Consider the following 8596-nt stretch of genomic DNA (forward strand, 5'->3'; position numbering starts at 1 on the left):
TTTAAATAAAATATTTGATTAAAAATAAAGTTTTCCTAAATGATTAAAAAGACAAAGATTTTGGGATTTTTAAAGAGAATTTAAGTAACGTTTATTTTCTATAAAAATAAATGAAAAGTGTTAAAAAAAAATAAAAGCTTTTTCCATGATCCAAGTTTGAGTCCTTTTGTACCCAAAATAAAAATTATTAACTTTTTAATTACATTTTTTAATTATTATTTTAAAAACTCCAATGATGGATATTAGAACCTTTCAATATTCTCGAGGTGTTAAGTTTTCTTAATGGCCCTCGTGCTACTCATACCTTAATTCATGTTTTAGTATTAAAACGTGAATTAATAACGTGTGACATTTAAAATAAAATAAAAAACTTTTTTTCTCTTTTTTGACCAATAAAATAATAGGATAATTTTTGACAAAATGTGGTACCGTTTTCGAACGTAGGGTGCTAAACCAACAATGTGTTTTTCACAGACCAAATGTTTTAAAATAGTTGACCAATTACACCTCGTAAATGGTTGGTCGTGACTCCAAACCATTATCTTGAAAGAGACCTTTCAGGGGATGACGTCGATTGCTCTGCATCGCAATGACGTTATGACAAGTATTATCCATCAAGTTCATATATGGACCACCCAAATAAGGGATATAGATCCACATAATGTTAAATTCATCAAGTCCATACATGAACCATCCAAATAAAGGCTATGAATTCACACAATGTTTCACTACATCAATTTCCATACGTAAACCACCCAAACGAAGGGCTATGATTCACGTAAGTGAGGAACCTCATGGTTTTAATCTTGATAAGACTTGATTAAAGGCTAAAAAGAGTAGTTTTACATGCTTAGTTGGGAATTAATTATGATGGAAAATGTATATTAATGCATATAATTAATGGAAAATGTGCATATTTCGTTATTAAGGACTTAGACAATTAGTTAGAAGCAAATAGAGGCTAATTGATGAAAAATTTGTTTATTTTTTAAGGAAAATTGGAAATTGATGACTGCAATGCGTCAAGCACATCGCACGCCAAATATTTCTATATTATTAGAAGGATGGGCCAACCAATTGTTTTGGAAATTCCAGCTTCACAATGCGCCAACACATTCGATGCATAGATTGTTAAAACGGGAATAACAACTTTTTGACTAAATTATTGATCCAAGATTCGGTTTTACTCTTACTATCTCTACAACAAGTGGTTGCCAACTTCCCTTGAATTTCTCAAATCCTTGTTACTTTCATGGCATATAAAAGGAGCCTCCAAGCATCACTTCTACACATCTCTTTTCCATGCTCTGATTTTTCTTCTTAAATTCTTGTCAACTTTAGCTTTTAAGTTTTAATTTCAGCTTTAAGTTTTGTTCTTCCTTTATTGTTTTTACAATTATTTCTTGTTTATTTTATCGCAATTCTAGTTACTTTAATTGTGTTCTTCTTTCTCGATTCAATGAAAATGCATTCTTTTGTTATCTTCTTTTGCTATTGCATTTATTTTAATTCCATGAGTAGCTAAATTAATTTTTCAACCCTCCTACGAATGGTTTAGTTCATCTATTTTAAATTACATGTATAGTGAGCACCGCGTATTACGCTCTCTTTGCGTATCTTGATTGATACAATTTATCTAGTTGATTTTCTTGTTGGCCACTTGTTTAAATCACATTAATTTGAATTTAATTCTGAGAAAGGTTTAGAGTCAAACGGATCTCATCAAGGTAAAACGAGAAGTTACTTAGAAATAAGAACTAAAACAAAATCCTAGACATAGGCTCTCTTCCACATTAAACGTAAGTTAACATTTAATTTATTTAGGATTCTAGAGTTGCATAGACATATGTAAATACTAGCCTAAACTTCTAAACAAACCAAAAGCGGTATGAAATATAGGAGTTGAACCAGTTTGCATAAATTGAGCGTAATTACAGGCACATTTGGTAGGTGTAATTCATCATTTTAGAACTAAACAGTAGTAGAGGGTTGGCCTTTTAAATTCTATTATTTTCTTGTGTTTTTCGTGTTCAACCAATTTCACCAATTTTTATCACAAACCTGATTGCTCATTCCAACAATTTTCAAATTCAATTTTAAAAGAAAAACTAGTCCTTGTAGGGACGAACTTGGAATATTTCCAGATTACTACTTGTGACAGTGTACACTTGCACTTATCCTCTAGCTATAAAGCAGAGGTGCAACAAGTCTCATACAACATAAAGACTCATTAATTATCCTTCTTGTTTGTCCTTTAGTAGGAGGATTCGTCAAGTTCCTCTCAGATCTCACATACTCCAAGGAGATAACTCCATCTCTCAGCAACTGTTTTATTACCCATGTCTAAGGCGTATATGGTGTCTCTTGCCGTTGTACACACTATTTTTTGCAATCCCTATGGCAGCCTGTGAGTTATAGTGTAGGGATACAGGTATAAATTTCTCCCACAATGGCACATCTTCAAGAAGACTTTTCAGTCAACCAGTCTTTTACTCTGCTAGTTCAACTGCTATGAACTTAGATTCCATGGTGGAACAAGCAATTCAGGTTTGCTTTGTTGATTTCCATGAGATAGCTCTTCTGTCAAAAGTAAACACATATTCACTGGTGAAGCTTACCTCATTGTTTACCTGTAACCCAGTTTGTATCACAATATCCTTCTAGCACAATAAGAAATGTTTTACAATGCAAACAATAATTCATTGTCCTTTAAGATACCTTAATAAACGATGTAAAATAGTCTAATATTCTTTAATAGGGTTATGTGTATATCTACTCAGTCTATTCACAACATATACAATATTTGGTCTAGTGTAGTTCGTCAGAAACATTACACTACCTATGATTTTTGCATATTCATATTGAGATACACTATCGCCCTAATTCTTCCTAAGACTCATGCTAGCATCATAAGGTGTTCTTATAGGTGATTTATCAAAGTGATCCAATTTCTTCAACATTTTCTCAATATAGTGTGACTGACATAGAGAAAACTCATTGTCATTTTTCTTTATCCTCACACCAAGTATTACATTAGCCTCTCCTAAATCTTTCATTTCAAAATGAGATGATAGAAGTAACTTGGTCTCATTAATGACATCTAAGTTTGTACCAAAGATTAACATGTCATCAACATATAGACATACAATCACACAATCAACTCTGAACAATTTTAAGTAAACACATGTATCAGAATAGTTAATCTTATAACCACTAAATCCCCATTAAAGGAGAATTACATTTTTACATTAATTTGATGTATTACTAGGCCACGAATAGCAGCAAGGGCTATCAGAGATCTAATAGTAGTTATTTTGGTTATGGGAGAGTACGTATCGAAGTAATTAATATCATTTTTTTTTTTGTTAACCCATAACTACTATTGATCTAGCCTTGTATTTTTTCTATTGTACCATCTAGTCTCATTTCCATTTAAAGATCCATTTGCATCTAATAGGTTTATTTCCTACTGGTAGAGCTACTAATGCCTAGGTTTGATTCATAACTATGAAGTCTAATGCTCTTTTAACTGCTTCTTTCCATAAGCCAGAATCTAAGAAATTTATAGCTTCTTGGTAGATTTTGGGATCTTCACCTATCAAATACATGCAAGCAAATTGATCATCTATCTTGTCAAAAACTTCCACTAGGTAGAAAGTTAAAAATTCAGGTCCGAAACTTTTATTAATATTTTACCTTTTACTTCTCCTTGGTGTGGGATCTATTAGAGCATCAGTTTGAGGTTCAGAATCTATCATATGAACAAAAGTAAAGGACAAAGATATGGATGCTTGCTTTGAAAATTCACTTGATTCACCTAGCAGTTTAATCATAGGAAAATAATTGAAAAATAATACAACATCTCTATATTCACAGATTGAGTTATCACTTAAGCACATGAACCTATATGCAGAACTATTTTGAGCAAAGCTAATAAAAACACAATCAAATGGATTCAACCGTAGGTTTTTTGAACACTAAATACGCCACATTTGCTAAACAGCCCAACACTCTCAAGTAACTTGGGTTGTGTGAGTATTATTTCCAGAGCTTGTATGGTGTCTTATCTTGATGTTTGTGAGGAACCCTTTTAAGAATAAAATAGACAGAAAAAGCAGTCTCCCCTGCATATTATCAAGTAAGCCAAAACTAATTAGCATAACATTCATCATTTCTTTTAAAGTTCTATTTTTATGTTCGGCTATTCCATTCTGTTGAGGTGAATATGGAATAGTGATTTCATATATAATTCCGTTTGATTCATAAAACTTCTTAAAAGAATTATCACTATATTTACCACCCCTATTTGATCTCAACCATTTTATCTTCCTGTTTCGTTGGATTTTAACTTCAGCTTTTAAATTAAAAAAAATACTCCTTACTTCATCTTTAGATTTTAGAAGATATATTCTCGAATATCTAGAAAAATCATCAACAAAATAAATATAGTAATTTTTTCCTCTCTCCTAGAGGTTGTTTTGAAATCAACTAAATCAAAATGAGTTAATTTTAAAAGTTCAGTACAGCTATCGGTGACAAGTTCAAAAGGCATTTTTTTTGCAAATTTTGGTTATATACAAACATGACATCTTACTGATGCAGGCAGTTCGGAAACATTATTTAAGTTTAAAGTTCTAAGCCTTTTATTCGAGGCAAGATTCACATGTCCTAGTTTACCATGCCACACATTAAGAGATTCAACAATATAAGCAAAACGAGAGTCTATTTCATTCATAGAAGTAGAAATACTGCCAAGAATGAATAATCCGTCAACTAGATATCTTTTACCAACTAAGTCACCATTTTTTATGATGATAACCTTGCCGTCCTCAAACACAAGATTAAGTCAAGCTCGATTTAATAGACTTCAGAAACATGATTTCTACGTATGGAAGGAACATATAACACATTACTTAAGGATAAAGATTTGCCAGAGGTAAGTTTTAAGAGAATCTTCCCTTTTTCAAGTACTCCAGCAGTGGCAAAATTTCCCATAAAAACACACTCACCATCAATATAAAGTCTTGGAAGTTGTTGAAGAGGTCACGGTTTGAGTAGAAATGTCTAGATGCTATAGTGTCAAGAATCTAGTCAGACTTGTTCTCCACCAGAATCACTTCCACAACCACGATAGTAATGATATCATCCGCCTCTGTAAGGTTGGCTTGTGGAGCATGCTTTTGTTCTTACCTGTCTTTCCTTTGTGCGCATTGGCAGGATTTGTGTCTAGATTTTCCACAAACATAATAGACTAACTTTGATTTCTTCATTCTTCCACCAGCAGTTTTGATTTGGAATCCTTTCGTCTTTTGTGTTATATCCTTATAAACCTGTTTTTCTTTGTTCTTGATTCTATCTTTGGAAGCACTAAAAGATTCAACCAAATTAGCATTAACTGAATTTAAGGACCGAGAAGAAAGCTTATCTTTTTTCATATTGGCTTCCTCTATGTGCATGTGGTTGATCCGTTCTTGTAGAATTAGGTCCATCTTCTTGTGTTTCTAGTGGTTGCGGTAATCACTCCAGGCATGAGGGAATTTCTCTAGCAACACGTTCACCTGAAAAATCTCACACATCTTCATGTCTTCGGACAACACATTACTGACTAGGTGTTTGTACTCATGAACCTAGTCTATTACTGGTTTGTCGTCTGACATCTGAAATTGTAGCCATTGACCGACGATGTATTTCTTTTTGTCTACATCTCCCTCACCATATCTAGATTCTAAAGTATCCTAAACAATATTTGCAAATTTTTGGACTACGAACTTATCAAATAGAAAGTTGTTCATATGGTTGAGGAGATTCTTGCGATCCATCTTGTTGTCTTTCTCGAATTTGTTAGTATCAAAGATAGCGGGAGTGGACATTATGGGATTAGCAACTACAACTGAAGTGGTGTCGGTGGACTAAGCACCAACGACAGTAGTGATAACGGGCTGAGTAGTGGCGACGACAGCAAGCTGAGAGGTGGCAGGCTAAGCAGCATCGTCGGCAAGCTGAGCAGTAGTGAGGATGTAATCGATCTCCAACTACTCAAAGAAGATTAGTAGCTTCTGGGACCAACGACTGTAATTGGACTCATCAAGTGGTTCCACCTCCCTAAATCGAATAGAAGCTATAAAGTAAACTTTGCTTTCAAATTGTTAAGGAGGAGAAGGACGAAACTGGAACTTTCAAATTGTAAAATGGTTCTAAATGGTCCATAAAATGCTTTGATCGTTAGTTGACTAACTTTAAAATGATATGGTCGTTAAATTGGTGATTATAATAGATGATTTTGCAAAAATACATTAAATTATAAATATTTTTATGATACTTTCTATCTTCTTCCTTCCTTCTCTCTCCTTCTCTTCTTTCCTTTCTTCAACGAATCTTGCTGGCGTCCACTGCTTGCTGCATTCAGTTCGCCTCGTCGCCGTCGCTTGCCCACTATTCGTCGACTTCCCCACGAATTGAGACACATACTTCCTTGCAAGGAAGTTCCTCTTCCAAATCTTGAATGGATCTGGAGTGTTCTCTTCTAGATTCGGACGGGGAGCGAGCAGCGAGAGAAAAACGGTGAAGAGGCAGTCGACGACGAAGTTGGCTAGAGAAGGAGAGAATAAGAAAAAAGAAAGGAAGAAGACTGAAAGTCTAATCATCATAAATATTTATAGTGACCAATTTAAGAGCTACGTCATTTTAAAAGTTACGTGATTAATAGTCAGAGCATTGTAGGGACCCTTTAGAATCATTTTACAAACTTCAGTGATTAAAAATGTCCATTTTGAAACTTCAAGAACTAAATAGACACCTACTTTAAACCTCGAGGACCAAAAAATATATTTTATCTAAATAAAAAATTGTAGCATTTAAATAAGTTTACAGTACGATATATGTTTAGGCTAAAAATTGATTTCATCTTACTAAGTTAATGTTCAAAATTGAATATTTCTCCTAACAATAAAATAATGTTAAACAAATTTTAAATTTATTTTTTGAAAAATAGAAAACACTGTCAAACATATTTAAATTTTAAGTTTTCACAAGATAATAATAATAATAAATTGAAAAGTATGTTATCAAATATATCTGGTTTTTTTTTATATTAGAAAATTAAAAACAAATGTAACAAAAACGGGCTTCATTTTTAATAGGATTCAAATGTCATATTTATGCAACAAACAAATAAAATAGTTGTTATTTTTGTGGCTAGAGAACCATAATAAAGATTTATGAATTTCTTTCACCAAATATTTTTAGTTGTAAAACAAATGATGATGGTGAGTTTTTTCTATTTCTTACTCGCTACCGATCTTTCTTTTTCAAGGTAATTTTCTTTATCTTATCTTTATTTTTCTATTCATCATAGAAAAAATCGAACTTACGACTCTTAAAAAAGTTACTAAATACATTAATGAGTAGAATTACATATAGATCGACTTTTAAGAGGATGTCATATAATATTCTCAGTAAAATGAAAATAAATCTAGAAAATTTCTTCACTAAAGAAACATTAATCATCTTCTTCTCTGGAATGAAAGCAAGGAATAATATCAATCTTTGCCTCACCTTGAAGAATATTTTATCTAGATTTGCTGTTTGCCAAACACTATTCAAGAACAAAATAATTGATGTGTCTTTTTGAAGCTATTCCATTATAATACATTTTTACACACTTAACACCATTCATTTATTTTCTTTTTCTAAGAAAATAAAAATATTTTAGCCTTATAATATATGACATGTTACTTTCACTCAAATCACATAATAAATAGGAAAAAAATAGATGGATCCTTTTTAGTCAGGCATGGTAAATTGTACTTTTTCTATGCACCAAATAGTAATTACACAACTCATAGCTAATTTTCAATAAAATTTTCATTTTTGAAGAGTTGCTATCAAGTTGCCCCTTTCCCATTGACTTTTGTCACTTGCTCTTCATGGAGATCCTCCAAATTTGCAAAGGGTGTTGTTGTCAATAATTAATAATAGGTTTAAATTATATTTTAATCCCCAAACTTTTAAGCATGGTTTAATAAATTGCTTTGGTTATTCTACTTTTAGTGCTCTTAGTTCATTTTAGTTTTTATACTCTCAAAATGTCCATTTTTATGGATCCATATACTTTCAGGTTTTATCCATTAATTCTTGTACTCTTGACACATTCATTTTGGTCTTTTAAAAAGTGACTATTTTAGTTTCTTTATATTCTCTATTTTTGTATCATAATTTTTTGCATGAATTTCACTTAATAAATTTCTTGAAATTTAGCTATAAATGTTTATTAAAGAGTTTGCAATGTGTATAAATCTTTTGTTAACATTTTAGAAATATGGATCGGAATAGCCACATTATAAAAGTATAATAATAAACTTAAACAGATAAAAATTGGAAAGTTTACGGGGACGCAATTTCCACCAAACGATAAGTCCTTGCGTATGTACGGATGTGAGATAATGTGCATACCCTCCAAGTATAGGGGCATAAAGAACAAAGGGCCACCGACTCTGGATAATAAAAAAAATGAAAAGTATATAGATCAAAATTGATATTTTGAAAGCCAAAAACTAATTAAAATGAACGAAAGTGGAATATACAAAAACCAAAATAT

The sequence above is a fragment of the Momordica charantia genome, unplaced genomic scaffold, assembly GCF_013281855.1.
Source record: "Momordica charantia cultivar OHB3-1 unplaced genomic scaffold, Mcharantia_2.0 BLBB01000055.1, whole genome shotgun sequence".
Classification (NCBI taxonomy): domain Eukaryota; kingdom Viridiplantae; phylum Streptophyta; class Magnoliopsida; order Cucurbitales; family Cucurbitaceae; genus Momordica; species Momordica charantia.